Genomic DNA, 16,450 nt, shown 5'->3' with positions numbered 1-16,450 from the left:
ACCCGATGATGATGTGCCCAGCTCCACTTGCAGCTGGGCAGCCACGGCCTGCTTGAAATGAAATGAATTTACATGACCCTCATAGGGATTTTCTCAAGCCTGGCTCTTGTGAGAAAAACATGTAGTGGTGCTTATTAAAATGCATTAAGTTATCACATTGACACTCGCATACTTACGAGAATAAGGAATACAGAAACATCACCATCCATCAGATGTTAAGAAATGGCCCCACCAGAGCAGACCAAGGATCAGTATTCTGTCCTTATTAGGGGGCCAGACAGGGACCTCAGAAGCAGAGTGTTTCATCAAAAAGGGCACCAGACCCAAAGTCAGCAGACCTAGGTCTGAGACTTTTCCTCATCTGAACACTGGAGAGGCTAGCAAAGAAAATCTCCCAGCGTGGCTCTAGAGCTACAATACAGGTTGAGGCTCTGCAATACTGTTAGAAAAATGAGCTTGGCCCTTTCAGCTTCCTTTCCACCACCTCTTAGCTTTCCACACAGACATTCAAAACTGGGCCTTCTAAAACTCTGCCCTCAAACGAAGGTGGTTCAGAGCAACACTTTAGCTGATATCACAAGACTCCCAGGGCAATGCTTCACTGCTTCCTCAGCATATGCCAGTGCCCATTTTACCGGGGTGGGGGTGGGGGGGATTTATGATCTTTCTCTCAGTAGAGCGAGCCAAAGTTTTATAATATTCATTAAAAATCAGCACCACATGTAATAATATGGAATACTGCCTGTACACAAGGGGGCCAAGTTATAGGTGTTCAGGGAAACGTGGCAGAATTTCCTGGCCTTCGCAAGGGTAAATTTGCAGGCACCAGCACTACTCTAACACAACCTTCTTTTATAGCAAATGTTCGTTCAGTCTAAGTCCTAATTACTTTCTGTAAAATCCTAACCACGATCAAGCTTTCCTTCTGACAGGACAGCCACACGATGGCCTTAAAATGCAGCAGCAACACCCTGGCAGCCTCCAGAGTGAGAGGCAGGGGAAAGGCTGGAACCCAGTAAGAGCTGGGGCTGAAGCTGGGGAGACTGGCTTTTCTGCGCCCCTTCTAAAATCCTGGTGTGGGGGACTAGAGATTCACTCAGTGGAACAGGCCGAGCCCCTCCAAAAGGATTCAAATGTCAACATCGCTATTGGGTCGGAAGCTATTCTTCTTCGCCCCATCTCCACCCAAAAGTGGGCCGGGTCAGCTTTGTGGGGGCCCTGGAGCATCTTTTCTTGCCCTTCCTGAGAAGTGCTAGACAACGCAAGAATCCCAGATCTGGAGGTCTGGCTCCCCTTCCTGGGTGTAGTGTCCTGGGCTCTGCCCCCCTCCCCACGTGCCACACCAGCCCTCACCACACAACGTCCCCACACCCCACTAGACCCCAGCCCTTGCCTTTCAAGGCCCCTGCGAGTCCCGGGCCAGGCCGGACGGAGTCAGGCGGTCAGCTGGGCCGGGAGCAGGGGGCTCTCTAGGCCGCATGGCCGCACAAAGCCGGGAGAGCGGCAGCGGCGGCGGCTGGGTGAGGCGCGCCCCCTCCCGCGAGCCGGCTGAGCGCGCGCACCCGCCCTCGCCCCCCGCCCCAGCCCCCGGAGCGCCATTCGCGGAGCGACTTACGCTAGTCGCCAGGCGTACGGCGCCCCAGCGGCCGGGGAGGTGCGCTGCCCGGCTCCCGTAAAGTTATTGTGAATGGGGAGCGGGTGACGTCAGCGCCGAATGTCAACAATGTAGCGATTGAGAGTGTGGGCGTTCCGGGGAGAGCGCGAGCTGCGCTGCGCGGAGCAAACAGCGCCGAGCCGCCGCCGCCTCACCACCAGCAGCCGTAGCAGCACCGATCGTGCACGCCCGGGCTGCGATCGCAGCAGCGCTAACGTGAGCGCCCGCCGCCGCCCTCGCCATCCGCCTGCCCACTCCCGCTGCCGCCGGGCTCTCGCTTTCTCCCCGGCCTCCCCTCGATCATTCCCCTCCCCCTTCCCGGCACACTCGGGGGACTGGGAACGAGCTGCCATGTGATGCGTGTCCTCTCCTCGAGCTTTCGGTGACCCCCGAACCGACCACCGCGCCGGCCGCCGGGAGGGGGCTGCGGGCTGGGAAGACGCGGGGAAGAGGAGGCGGAAAAGAACGCAAAGTTCTCTGGTGAGGTGAGTCCCCCGCCCCGGGCTCGGGCGCCGGGCGGGGCGGCGGGGCAAGTTTGTGGGGGCAGTGGGTGAGCGGGGCAGGCGGGGAGGCGTGAGGAAGAGGCGCGGGAAGAGAGCCGCGATCGCCGGCGCGCAGCCGCCCGATGAGCACCCTGCCCGCTTTTATGGCATTTTCTAGGAACTGGAAAGGGGTGGGAGCCAGGCGGGCGGACGCGCCGCGGCAAATGTGCGCTCTCTCGCCTGGCTGTTTACCGCGGGGTGAGGCGGCATTGTATTTTGTTCGCGTCGACGAGTGTTTTGGAACAGTAGGGGGAGGAGGAGCAGAGGGTAATAAGTCAGGCGTGGGGAGGGCGGGCTGGAGGGAGGCGCGCGTCCGCGCGAGCCGGAGCAGCTGTCAACCCCTCGGCCCGGCTGCGGGCCCGGAGAGGCCCGGGCGCCCCGGCCCCCAGACCGTGATCTCCGCGCGGGGCCAGACCGCCTCCAACCCGACGCGGCGTCAGCACCCAGTGCTGCGCTGCGAGGACCCTGACCGCCGCGCTTTTGCGTTTAGCTGTCAGTCGCCGCAGGATAGTCGGGACCACTGCGACTGGCAGGACATCAAAGCCCAAGTTTAGAGTCCGGGGAAGAGGCAGATTGGGGCCTTGCAGTGCCGACCTCGGGCTGCGCGCTGGCTGGAATCCCTACTAGCCAATGACCGGGTTATCGGAATGCGTCTCTGGGAAGGCAAACTGCGGGGCTCGTGCCAGCAGAGAGGGGAACCTTGCATATCCCTCCTCCCAAGATTCTGCATGAAATCAAAGTCAAACACACACATACACACATCCTCTTCTCCCTCTCCACACTTCAGTCTCCAAGCCCCAGAAGCTCCACTTAAGGAGAGGCGTTTATCCAGAGTACACCTCTCTACCTCCCCATGCGGAGCGCGCGGTGGGTCTCGCAGTTCTCTCACCCGGTGGGTGCTCAGGAGTCAAGCGCCGTTGGAGAGGGCGGCGGGCGGCGCTCACGGACTACCCCAGCTGCCCGCAAGAGGGGACTCTAGTGAGCATCTCGGCGACCTCGGTCTGGCCGAGGATTTGCAGGAACTCGGCCGTGGGAGGAAGCGGGCCGGGCCGGGTGTATGTGTGTGAAGGGGGAAGCGTCCCCCAGGCTTCCCGGGTCGTGGGTACGCGGGGTAGCCTCAGCTCCCTCTCACGTGTAGGCGATTTTGACAACTTGGGGAAAGTTCCGGCCCAGCCGCTGTCAGGCTGGGTTTGTCTGTGGCCGGAGAAAGCGCGCCTTTACAGCTGGCGGTCAGCGAGATCCGTGGCCCCTGAGAAACAAGAAAGACGAGGGTGCCACAGACTCCCGGACCGCTGGCAGATAGCGAGCCACGGCGTTCCTGGGTTTTCACTTTCGCTGTCTAGTGCTGCAGTCTCTCACGCTCTGTGTAAATTTCATCTGTTGAGTGTATTTTACTAAAAAGGGTAATTACTTTAGATAAAAATCCTTTCCTGCCTGGTGGGAACCTTGGCGGAGATGATGCCAAATGAGATATTTTGCTTTTGTCTATTTAGAGTAAAATTAGAGATGTTAAAACTCTGATAACGGTTTTCTCAGATCATTAAAATGTAACGTGTAGGAAAGGCATGTCGAGCTGCGAAGGCTCTGGCTGACATGAAAAGCTGAGCATGAAAGGCTGGCTGCCACTTCTGGTGGAGAGGGCTATTTTGGTAAGGCAGAAAAAGTCTTGCTTAAAATGTAAGATTGCCCCACCCTGGTTCTCCGACAGCTCTCGAGTAAACGGCATTTTTCATTCTTGCAGGTAATAATAAACGTGAGTCAAAATGACATCTTGTTAGAATTAGTCTTTAGTCTGTAAGAGAGATTGCTAAATTACAGTGTTGCATTCAAACTGCTCCAGTGAAAGATCTGTCATCATTTCTATTATAAATTCAATTTTTTCAGGAGTTTATAATTTCACCACAAAACTTTGAGTGGCTGAAATGTTTTTCTAGTGTTCTGGTTTTAAGAATGCATTGATTGCCCACTTCCGTCCTATTTGCTATTCTGGAAAATTAAAAAGCATTGAAATGGGGGGGGGGGTCCCAGAAATGGAATTCACAACCGTGGAATAAAGTGTTTTTGTTAGAACATTATTTGTGCAGAGCAGTATTTTCATTTTGGATTTTGGAAGGCTTTAGGTTTGCCATTTGGTAATCATAAATGTGTTGAATTAATTCTTCTGGTATCTTTGGATTCTGCAGGTGGATTGAAATGTCAGTTTGTATTGTATACGCCAGGATTATAGCTAGAAACATTCCCCTCATATATGTGTAAATCTGAATGCATCGCTAAATTATGAACACCCCTGTTAGTTACTTTTCAGTTCTTTGTATGTTGTTGCATTTGAGGCTCTGCCATAGAGAAGAAGGAGTAAGGCAGAAAGGGAGGGAGGGAATCAGGACTCCCCCCACCCAATTCACTTTTCAGTATTACTAGTGCCTAGGAGGAAGCCATTTATTCTTTCTATTGAATTATGCCTTTGACCCAGTGTCTTCAGGCAAGTCCTTCCAGTGGCTCATCTCTGGCTGCTGTGTGAGGGGCTTAATTATTTGCAAACTGCCTTGAAATCCCTGGATGAAAGGCACTGCATAAGTGCAGAGTATTGCTATTCAGATATGGAATTTAATGATCCATTACAGTTCATCAGGAAAATGCACTTTGCAGTGATGGTAGGAAACGTTTCCACCTGATAGAGGGTAATAATAACTGCTTAAAAGTAGGTTCAGATTACAGATGAGACAATTAACTCTGGCCATGTGCTCTTCAATTTGTTGCAATTCATTTTGTGATCAAAATGAGTCACGGAGAGCCAGATGGTCAGGTTCATGTTCAAATCTCTCTTAGGCCACCCCTTCACTTCTGGGACCACTGTCTGCACAGCCAACAGGACTTACTCATTAGCGCTGTGAGCTGTTCCTCAGAATTTGTGATCGAGGCTCCTGTGATGCCAACAAAAGGGGTCAGGCCAATCTATTGTTGGGAGCAGTTTAATTTTCCTTGGATTAACTAGTGCTTAGTGTCCCTGGTATGGATCCAGCCTTCACAAGGGAAGAGAGAGATCCCAGTGGCTCTCTAGCTTAGCTGTGCCCGTCTCCACTGCCCTACTTTTTGTACCTCAGATCTCAGGGGTTTCGGTGCCTGGCTTGTTGTAAATGCTGGTTTGACGCTGAATGAATGACAGAATATTCAGATAAATAAATACCCTTCCTGTTTGGCTGAGGGGGTGGGGAGCAGGACCAGCTTCACGGCACGTGACCTGCACCATCGCACAGGGCCCCCCTCTCCCTCTCTGCTCAGAAGGACCTCACACTTGGTTTAATCTTCTGCTGTTGTCTCCTTGCAATCTTAATCATTCTTGAACACAGCGCTCTTCCTTGTCATGTGTCACTGGTCCTGGTGAGGGAGGAGGGCATAGGCTGGAGTGGCAGGTAACAACTACTTTGTCTCAGCTTCTTTTTGTCAACTGTTGCCAGGTGCAAATGGGGGGGAATGTTGGCTTTGTGTTGCCACGTCATCTGATTTTTCCAAGGATTTTATGTGGAATCCCCTGATTTCTAAATATTAGCTCAAAAAAAGAAAATTCTTTTAATGTTGGATGAGAACATGTGTAAGAGCCAGAGCTGGCCTACAGGTTTCCACCACGAAACAGACTAATACATCTTGTTGCTTAATCTTCCCATATTTGGTTATTTTTTTCTAAAAGCCTGGCACATTGCAGACGATTTATGAGTCTCCACCCAATGAATGGTTACAGGTATCAGGGAAATTGAAAGATGCAAGAAAAACAAAACTCAAAATCAACATTGAGTCCCACTCAGGGGTTGATAGCTTTCGTTTTAGTAGAGAATACAACATGAAAGGCCAAATAATTAATACCATAGGCGCCATGTCATCCTCTGCAGGTAAATCATTCATTGCTTTTGAACCACCTGCCTCTATTTAGTTCTTATTGACCAGATGGAGTAACTGGGCTGTTTTAATGCCTGAGGACCTCCATGAAAATTTGATATTTGAGAACACCCACTAAAATAATAGCTGTGATTTATTGAGTGCTCACCATATGCCAGAAACGGTGCTAACTACTTTACCTGGACGTATCTCATTGACTCCTCAAAGCAACCCTGTGAAATAGGCATCATGCCCATTCGACGGAAGAGGGAGGTTCTCGTTTTATGTTGGAAAGAATTTCATCTGAATGCAGTGTGTGTTTTCTTTAGTGTCTAAAGATTATTTTGCCACCCTATATACACAATTCAGCCCTAAGGCAGAGTCTGGCCATGGGGTAGGGAACAGCATACGGAGAACATGGTCTCTATCCTCACGTACAAGGATCAGAGAACAATACAAGGTGTGACAGATTGGTCAGAATCTACAATTCAGACACCAAGCGTGTCTTCTGCCTCCCTTTCCCTATCTGGACGTTGAAGAGCTCCAGTGACATATGACCCTATCCACAGGCAGCAGCTGTTCAGAAGTCAGACCTGGCTGCAAACATTGGCGTTTCTCTGGAAAAGAAGATACGCTTTTTGGCACACCTGGAGCTATGTTAGGGCAAGCAGCACCAAGGGCTTGGGAATACTGGAAAATCACTCCTGTATTATCCATGACAGTATATGACCTATTCCTACCCCACCTTTACATTTTACGTAAAAATTTACAAACTGTTCAAGTTCAAACTGAAACCTGCTATCAATTAAACATTTTGTAAACGCGCTAAGATGACCCAGAATAGTACTTTTCTTTTTTTGGGTCTGGGACATTTAACAGTAAAGTAGTTCATTCTTGGTCAGTCTGAGGTTTTTCCTTTTACTCCTTCCCTCCCTTTTCCTTTTTGTTAATTTCAAATGTCAGTCTACCTAAAACTGAAACTTAATCTTAGCCATCAGCATGCTACTCAGCTTCCTAAAGCTGGAAGCAGCCTCAGAATCACCACTATGTCCTTTTCAAGGACCATTTCTCTTCTAAAGAATATTGAAATTAAACCTTGTCCTACTAGTGGCACGACTTCAAAAATCAGGCAGGAATTTTGCCTTTGTTTTTCCTTGAGCTATTTTTTCCGACATAATAAATCTCCCCAATCTGAAAGCATTTCACGGACTCGTTCATTCTAGTCATTGGAATTACAGCCAAAATGTCTCTCACTCTTCCCCAGTGACTTCATAATCACCATTTCTCCAGCCTGTTCCCTGGTTAACTTCTCTTTTGTTCCTTAGCCTGATAATAAATCGTCCTTGGGTTCTGAGATGTGTCCTTTTCCTCCCTGACCTTTTTCTTCCTCTCCCGAAGGCTGTAGGACACATGCTGATGCCCCTGAGAGCTGGCACTTGGTTGCTCGCTCCCTCCCACCCTTGTATCCGTTTTCATTTTCTTTTTTCCCAAGCGTTTAAATCCTCCCCTTTCCAGTCCTCCCATACTTATAATCGTCTTCATTTGTCCCTGAGCCTAGAGCTGGCATGTTGTCAAACTCCAGGTGAGTTTCAGGAAGAAAGCTTTTTTGAGTTTCCCAGTCCTCTATCAATTCTAGTTGCACGATCCTTCTCTTTCCCCCTCACTTTCTGCAGATGCTTCGGGAGTTTCCTCAGGACTCCTGGAGTCTAACCCACAGAAGTCTTAGACTTTCACTTTGAAGTTTAAGGTTGGGAGAGCCCAGCATGGTTATTCCCATGCTATAAGTAGCTGCACGTTCAAGTTCCTTAGTATCCCAGTATCCACAGGTTACTGGCAATTTTTATTTTCTTCCCATCCTGTATTCTCCTAGGCAACAGATACTCATGGATGCCACAAAATGGGCCAAGTGTTCAGAAATGCCATTCTTCACAGGCAGATGCCTCATGCACTTGCTAAACGAACGTATACTGAGTATCTTTTACGTGGCAAGCATGGTGTTAGGCAATTGTGGTACTAGTGGGGAGCAAACACAGTCCTGGCCCATACCCTCATGAAGCATACCATCAGGTAGGACAACATTAATCAGATAGCAACAGATAAGCCATTGCATGTTCTATGAAGGAAAGGTTTCCATGTAGCAGAGTGTAACGCGGGGAGGTGACCTGGTTGGGAAGTTGGAGCAGCCCTCCCTGAGGAATTGTGGCGTGAGCTCCATCAGGGCCCATGTGAAGCTTTGGGCTTTCTCTTTCACCTTAGTCTCCTAATCTTACTAATTCGCTGCTATCTTTGGCCCTTTGGAGTATTGCACAAACCATGATATAACCTCTTGGGCCATTTTGGCAAATAATGGTTCCTGTATACAGAGTCCAGAATTGATTTATTTACCTGTGTCTTTAGAAACAGATAAAAACAAAATTGTTCATTGCCAAGAATACTGTTCATTGTCATACTTGGAAAAAAAATGCAACTTGGCATTCTTATTTTGAGAATGTTTGAATGGTTAGAAGCTACACAGGCATTCTCTCCCAGTTGGCTGGTATGTGTGGGACCTAGGCAAGGATCTTCAGTGACAATATGAGTTCAACCTCTGTCTGAAGCCTTTGAGTACCCCAGAGCAGGAGGGTCTCCAGCCTCTGCAGACCAAATGATTACCTAGGCTGTTCTCAGCACCATTCAGGAGTGTTGACAGTGTCTGGAAAAAAATCGACTCTGCTGTAACTAAAATGCCGCTATTTTCTTTTTCTTTGGTGATAGCTAACCTGTGTTGGGAGGTTCCTATCTATTTTACTCATATTAATTTATTGAATCCTCATAACAACCCAGAACTAGGTGTGATCATTAGAAGCTGAGGCACAGATGCCACCTAGCTAATGAGCGGTAGAGCTGGAATTGGAAACTGATGTGAGAGCCTGTTTTCTCAACTACCATGCTATTCACCCTCCTTTTTTTTTTTTTTTTTTTTCACTTGAGATATGAATGCTCTCCAGCAGTTCCCAGAAGTGGAAATATAGACCAATTCACTGATATACTGGATGGTTTGTTGATGTCTATCTGAAAGATAAAATTGAAAAATAATTTCTCAGTTAACCTGAGTGAACATAATCTCTTGTCTTTCACACGGCTCACTTTCTAATAATTGCATTCCTCAGGTCTAAGTGTCCATTTGGGGATCAGAAAGTGAAAGTGATGATCTGTAAAGACAAAAGAAGAACTAGACATAGAACATGAGACCCATGGATCTGTCCCCAGGGTTTTCCTGTAGCTCAGGTCCTACTCTCTTGTTATGTGAAGAATTTGTTTTTAGCTTTTTGATTTTTTTCCTGATGAGGTAGGAAAAGGTGAAAGAAGCCATTCCTATAAATAGGTTGATTATTCTACTGAGGAGGAAGAATTTCATTCAGAACCAATTCTATTAGAGCTCCTAATTAGAAATATTAGCTACTACTAACAGATAAAAACAGGTAATCTTTGCTCTCTCGTTCTAGTCAATTTCAGGAAGAGATTATCTGGCCAGATTAACATGTTGCAATTCTCTACTGGAGATTTGAATGGTTTTAGAGGACTCAGCTAGGCAGTTGGTTTGGCAGTGACCTCGATTACCTCAGGTTTGCAGGGTCAGTGTTTAGAATGCTGACTCAGCTCTGCCTTGGGTCAGACACCCAAGCTGTCTTCCTTAGTCAAGAGGCATTATTCTTGGGAACTGCTGGAGCATGAAGCGTATGTCTGTAGCTCAGTTTGGGAAAAGATCAAGTTGTGAGTGTACTGTGCTTAGTTTTCAGTATTTAGTTCACATTTTGGAGATGGCTAAATGAAGAGATGCTTAGTATGTTACTGTTGGAGGTTTTATGTGATTAAAAAAATCAAGCAGATGAGTGCATAAAGATTTCTATGCAAACAATGATGAGCTTACATTAAAGCTGCTGATTTAGTATGAGAATTACTTGCATTGATTTGTAGAATATCTACATGGGTTCAAGATTCCATATTGTGCAAATGAATGAGCCCTGAAGAGTCAAACTGTGAAAAAAAAAATGAAATTAATTATAAAAGATACTATTACCCATTCAGCAAGAGGAAAATGTAGACATACGCAGAGCTAACGCTTACTGTTCATGTATCTTCTTGGGAAGATCAGTGTGGGGATGATGATTGTCACTGCAATTGTAAAGCAGCTCGCAGGGTTTGCTCTCAGTTTGCCAGTGTCCTCTGTCTTCTGTCCTTACTTCTTCACTCTGTGCTTTGGTGCCTGGTGGCCACCCAGTGCCCTTAACTAGTCCCCTCCTCCATTTCAAAACCAATCTCAGGAAAGGAGTTTATGAAAAAAAGTTTTACTAGGGTATAAATCACTGAGCAGATCTAGTGCATTACTTCTGTCTGAAGCATCGGCATATCAACAGGGACAAAGCCAGAGAAATAAAAACCTAACAATGGGAACAGTAGAATTTCCCTCCCTGACCTGGTGATGGGAGGAAATTCCTGGGCGAAGAGAGGGCTGTTTATAAATCCAACCTTGGACAGAAAATATAGACAAGCAGGTTAGAGAATATAAACCACTGTGATATTGAAAATCAGGGCAGATGATTTCTAATGTTATAATACATTTGTCAGTGAGCGTTCCTCTTGCCAGACACTGGATCTGATCACATAAACCTATGCAGCAAGACTGTGTTATTTGACATTTAAACAGAGCTTCAGGGGGAAGTCACTTGGTCTATAATTAGGAATTTTTGTCAGTCAGTAGCAGTGAACCTGAAATACTCTATTATCCTTAAATGTTAAATTTTAAAAGAAAAAAAAAAAAGGCAGTGGCTCCCACTCACCTGCCTCCCCACCCCAAAGTTTTATTGATAAAAAATGAGTCGAATTTATTTCAAAATTTGTATGCCCCAATGCTATGGCTGGTGGTGAAATATGGATGTTTGGAGAGGTTGACTGGTTAATGAAACCATGTTTATTTTGTAAAGAGCCTGTTAAAGACCCAGTTGTAAAGAATTTGAACTGCCTTCCACGCTACCCCTCCCCCACCCCAAAGTCCTCCAGTAACCATGCTATGTTGAGTTGATGGCGCCATCTAGTGTCAGTCTCTGGAACTGTCCTTCTGGACTCATTCTTCCTTTGCTATGGGGTCAGATCACCGAGCAGCTAGCTGCGTGAAGAGTCCTCTTTCTGTGGAAGTACATTGTCTACTGGGGGAACTCGCTCCAATTTCTACGTTTCCCCTATCTTTGTAGTTTAGTTATGTCTCCATGCCTTCCTTTCTGCCTGACTCCATTTCTTTCTGTTCCTCTCTTCAGTATCCCCTTTTTGTAGCCCTTCTTCCTTCCTTTATTCTCTTCCAATTTTTGATCAGTTTGGGGGGGAGAGAAAAAATATCAGTACTCACAAAAGATAAATATAAAGGTTTTAATAATGATACGTTATGCCAAAGTCAAAGAATGCCATGCATTCAAAAGCAAAATGAATCATTAAACCATATTAAAGGACCAGAGTGAAACTAAAGACAGAGTCCCCAAGTCTCACTTAGAGACTGTCCCCTCATCTTTCTCTAATTAGATGTTTCCTCAAACAGTCAACCAAGAGTGTTTTCTTTAGTTTTTAATTGGTTTTGGAACTATTGTTATAGTATTTCTTTTCTTTTTAAATTGCAAATTGAACCTCTCTTAAAAAAATTTTTTTTTCAATTACTGTTGATACTCAATACCATATTAGTTTCGATGGACAGCACAGTGGTTGGACATTTATATAACCCACAAATCTCACTCATATTTTAAATTCGAGACTCTCATGAAATATCCTAGAATGTCACGTCATTGGCATGGCATTTTTTTCTATGGGAAAATGTGCCCCGAGTTCCAGATAATCAGTTTTCCTGTAGGTTTTTAGATCCGTATCAAGTGGGAGAAGAGAGATGACAGACGCATAGGACAAAGCCTGAGATGTGACTCCTCCACAACGTTTGTGGGGTCTAAATTAGTGTACAGGGTTAAGTCTCCCACATCAAACAGTAAATTTTAAATTTCCACTTATGTTAAGCATCTTGATGTTGTGGGTTTGAAAGTAAGTCCCCTCTGAAAAACAGGAACTGCGCTCGTCTGTTAGCAGTTCTTGTGGTCGATATGGCAACTATTTTGATTTTTCAGAAGGGAGGAAAAGCAGTTAAATCCAGTTAAAATTAAAACCAGTTAAAATTAACTAGCTCGTGAGATTTGAATGCAGCTGTTCCACACATCACAACACTGAAAGTGGGTTGTTTATTACCACTATTAATTACTACTAGTTGCTACTACTACTTTTTAAGCAGTGGCATAGATTATCGATATTTTTGGTTTAACCTTGGAAACTAGGAACTGCAAGGGTAGAGAGGTTCCTGTTTGCTAATTTGCATGTACCTTGTTTTTGTTTTTGCTGGGTAGGTGTGTGCACCTTCTGTATGCAAGAGTAATTGAGCCTGTCAGCAGTTTCCTTCCAGAAGCGCCTGCTGACTCATGCAACTGTTGCAGTGCTCAGCTGGCCTCACTGTCAACTGCCCCCAGTACCAGCGCTGCCCTGGGAGAGCACAGGGCAGTTGAACTACTGAGAGGCTATTTTCAGACCTGTAGTCACTGCTGAGCTGGGTTCCCTTCTCCTTCCAGCAGCCAAACACAGCCTTTTGGTTGTATGGTAGTCAATTGGGCATATTTCTATTCTACCTTTGGAAAGACTGCATAAGAATCAGCAATTCTGAGACTCCTTCAGGAAAACAAATTTTTACTTCATTTTAAATTTCTGGGAGAGAGGAAAGGGGATGATAATAAGGGAAAGGAAGTATTGCTGTTATTTCCTCCTTAGCACCAGAGGGAACTCTCATGAACCTTTAACTTAGGCGTTCTTTGTGTAACCGAAACCTGACCCACTTCTCCCTCTGTGAGTACCGTGTGCCTTGAGTAAGGAAGCAGGAGAGTGGGTGTTGAGTGGCCAGCCTGACAGTGTTCTGTGTGGCTCAAGTCCTTAAGTAGTGATAGATTTTGTTGGTATCAATTGCATGTTAAAGTTAAAAAAAAATTAAATACCTGACCTCAGGTCATTTTCAAGGGGCATATTTTTTCAGAGATGGTTTCCCTGTTTGTTTTTGGAGTTCACTTCTATTTATTTTCATTGTAAAATGTGAAATGCTATTTCTTTTTGAGGTTTATAAATAAACTTCCCTTTGTAGTTACGAGTTGATCAAATTATCCTAAACTATTTTATCTTGAGAAGTGAAATCAGCTGGGGAGAAGAAAGCTTTGCACCCACTGAGGAGGTCTCCTCCTTTTTTTTTTTTTTTTTTTTGGAGCTTCAATAAGCATTCTGAAGCAGCTTTGACCAGTAATAAAGAAAAAGCCAAGCCACAGTGACTATGTGTAACATGATGTTGATGGAAGTTCTTGGTTTCCGCCGATACAAATGACTCATCAGTATCAATAGAATTGTGACTTCTAATAATAACACAGTGCAAGACCTTCAAAACATGTGGTTTTAGCCCTAGCTGTTAGTGAAAGGTTGGAAAATATTAGTTTAAGCTTTTTTTTTCTGATCTCTTGATTTCACCCAAGTTTAAAGTTGTTTTTTGTAGGTGTGATGAGCACACTATTGTTTTTTCATCTTACTGTTTTTAGTTTCATTATGACCAAGTAGCCAAACTCAGATCATTTCATAGCTTAGAAATCTGTGCAGTAAGCATCTCTTGTCAGGGCTGTGTTTTGAGGGAAATGTGGCTGAAAAGCAAATCCTCCCTGAATAGAGAAAGGAAAAAACTTGTGCAGACGACAGTCCACCAAGCTGCCTGCCTCCTACACAGCATCTACTGCGGAGGGCTGTGGTCTTGCTGACTAGCCCTATTACCATGTGAGTCATTGTCAGAGGATTCCAAGAGGAAGGTTAACAGAAAATTCGAGTCAGAGGAAAGGGCAGAGTGGAGAAGGAGCAGTTATCACAGGAAGGGGGTGCTACCTCGTTTCCACTAAGGGGCTGCCATATACCCTCAGCATCGCAGGGAATTTGGGTGTACGCTCATATTCTGTAGACTCTTGACTTCTGTCTATACACCGAGGGGGCAAAAGAAATATATACAAGTGGACACTTTGGTCAGCGCTGCTCAAGCAGTAGTTCACCGTAATCAGAAGGGTCTGAACGCTGATGGTAACCACTTGGAGCACCTCTTGTAATTGCAGAAGTCAAACGTGACTTGTATTCATCTTTTGTTATCAGTATATATTGAGTATGACAATTGTAATAGTTTTTTCCTTTCTTAAAATGTGTATATATTTTTTGGCACCCTCTATATTGGAGCATTCTTGGTTTTTTTGTTTAGGTTTGGTTTGTTTTTCCTGCAGTTTGGCCAGACCATTCAAGATCACTATCTTAGCTCTGTCCCACTGCAGTCTTGCCCAAGAGCCTTTCCTTTTCACATTCTGTCGTGAAAGCAACTGAATTTCTAGAACATGAGACCAACATTTACATTTATATAGTTTTTTCTTTCTAAACACTTCATCTTCAGCTTGTTTTGTCATTTGTTTCCTAGCTAATAGAGCCAGATGCCTTTGCGCCTTGCTTGCTACATTAGCCTTGATCTGGGGAAATACATGCTTTAAAGGGAAGCTGAAAATTAGAATTATGAACATTGAGAAGGAATATATCTGCCAAGAAGGACTCCTTGTAGTTAAGTGGGCCTAAATTCATAACCAGTTTAGCAGCCGTTGCTGATGGAGGCCTCTGATGCTCACTGCATTTCAGGGAAAAGTCATAGACTGAGCTAGTGAGCCTTCTGCACTGTACTCCTGCCCTCTGAGCCCACCCTTACAAAAGGAGTTCCTGGAATCATTTTCAACCAATGGGCTGAGACCTGCCCTGTCCCGTTAGAACTATGTAACTATACTATATCCTCATTTGTATCTATACATACCAATCAGAGTGGCTCCATAAAGACCAATCAGAATGCACAGTTCTGACCAGTCAGGACCATATTTGGACCAATCAGAACTGTGCAGTTTAGATTCCTCATTTGCATAAAAATGGACCAATTGAATGGACCAATGAACCAGGACTGGGACTTTTTCTATAAAATGTGGCCTCCATTTATCTTGGAGGAGTGCACTTTTGGCTTCTGCTAGAGGCTACATTTTCCTGGTTTGTAAATTTGAATAAAGTTTCTTCTCTTTGTGCATCTCAGATTGGGAACATTTGTTGACAGAGTTTTATTAGTTCAAATTTTGTGTCAGTCTTGTCTCTTTCATGCTTCGTTTTAGATGATTTCTTTTTCTCTCTTTCTTTTTCTTTTTCTTTCTTTCTTTTTTTTTTTTTTTTGGATCCTGCCATCTTCTCAGCATTTTGGGTTTTTAATACTCATACTTTCCTGTTACTCTTTTTACCCTTGTGTCTTGCTACCCAGTAGAGTTTCTTTTCTAGGCCTCTTTTTCTTTCCCTCTGTTGGCAAGTGTTTGCATATCTTTCTCTGTGTGAATACTTGCCTCTTCTCATTTGTTCTCTTAGGTTCTCTTGGCTCCTGCCTGCATGCCTACACCCATTTCTCACCCCATTCTTGGACAGACCTGGGCCTGCGCACACATGCACACACTATACGTACATATGTGTTCACCCACGTGCACCTGTACGATGCCCCTCTCTGATCCTGGTCTCTTGCTCATGGAGATCACCTCCACAGCAACCTCAGGTGCTACTGTTGCCATCCCTGCCGGCAGCTGGTTTCTGGAAGGAGTCATTCAGGTGAGAAGGAAATCGGAAGGAGAGCCAGAACTGGCTTCCCGCCTGTGGCTGAGAATGCATCCTGGGAAGGAGGCTGGATTCTGAGGAACCAGGAAGAGGCCCAAGAGAGGCCCCAGCTTCAGAAGCCAGGAGGACATAAGGCCAGGTTCAGGGATATTAGCAGAGCAAGATGAGATGTTGAGATTGTTCTGCCACCTAGCCTGGAATTGGAGGTCCTGATTGGGTGGGAAATGCATCTGGTTGATGTGTGGGGTAGCTGAGGAGAATTAGGGGGAGGAGGAGACTCAGAAGCCAGGGTGTGAAAGGGGACAGGAATCTTTAAATTACCTTCTGGCTATTAAAATGCTTGAACAGCCTGGCAAGTCCATAGGAGTAGGCGGGAGAACCCACGGGACACACAGTGAGTAGTAGCTCTTTCCCCAAGGCCCTCAGGGATGCCTGTCGCAATTGCCCTGTGGAGTGCAGAGTCCACTTTCCTTCCCAGGAGCCTCATCCCTTTCCTCTTTTTCCTTGTTTCTGTAGATTTTTATCACCCTCTGACATGCTCTGTGTGTTGCTTTCTTGTTTATTATCTGTTTCCCTCACTGTGACTTAAGCTCCAGGAGCACAGGGGTCATCGTTTCCTTTGGTCACTGTAGTGACC

General features: G+C 45.7%; 1 protein-coding gene and 1 long non-coding RNA gene across 11 annotated transcripts in view; one reads left to right on the top strand and one right to left on the bottom strand.

The window, feature by feature from the left end:
- The window catches only part of LOC109453526 (uncharacterized), a 125,938-nt gene extending 124,255 nt beyond the window's left edge, over window positions 1-1,683 (bottom strand). Inside the window, exon 1 of the long non-coding RNA XR_012496672.1 lies at window positions 1,616-1,683. This is a non-coding gene — a long non-coding RNA (uncharacterized LOC109453526). The remainder of the gene's footprint in view (window positions 1-1,615) is intronic.
- A 75-nt stretch (window positions 1,684-1,758) lies between these two features.
- Window positions 1,759-16,450, top strand: part of BACH2 (BTB domain and CNC homolog 2) — a 326,895-nt gene continuing 312,203 nt past the window's right edge. For 3 of the 10 annotated variants that reach the window (XM_074333305.1, XM_074333303.1, XM_074333306.1), the window contains exon 1: window positions 1,760-2,134. The gene's annotated coding sequence lies outside the window, so the exon portion shown is untranslated. Of the gene's footprint in view, window positions 2,140-16,450 lie in introns of all 10 variants that reach the window. The other 7 variants (XM_074333304.1, XM_019743260.2, XM_074333302.1 and 4 more) reach the window with 3 other exon arrangements.

Source organism: Rhinolophus sinicus, linkage group LG05 (assembly GCF_036562045.2).
Source record: "Rhinolophus sinicus isolate RSC01 linkage group LG05, ASM3656204v1, whole genome shotgun sequence".
Classification (NCBI taxonomy): domain Eukaryota; kingdom Metazoa; phylum Chordata; class Mammalia; order Chiroptera; family Rhinolophidae; genus Rhinolophus; species Rhinolophus sinicus.
The sequence above is the reverse complement of the archived record's forward strand: the minus strand, read 5'-3'. Positions and strand labels throughout refer to the sequence as shown.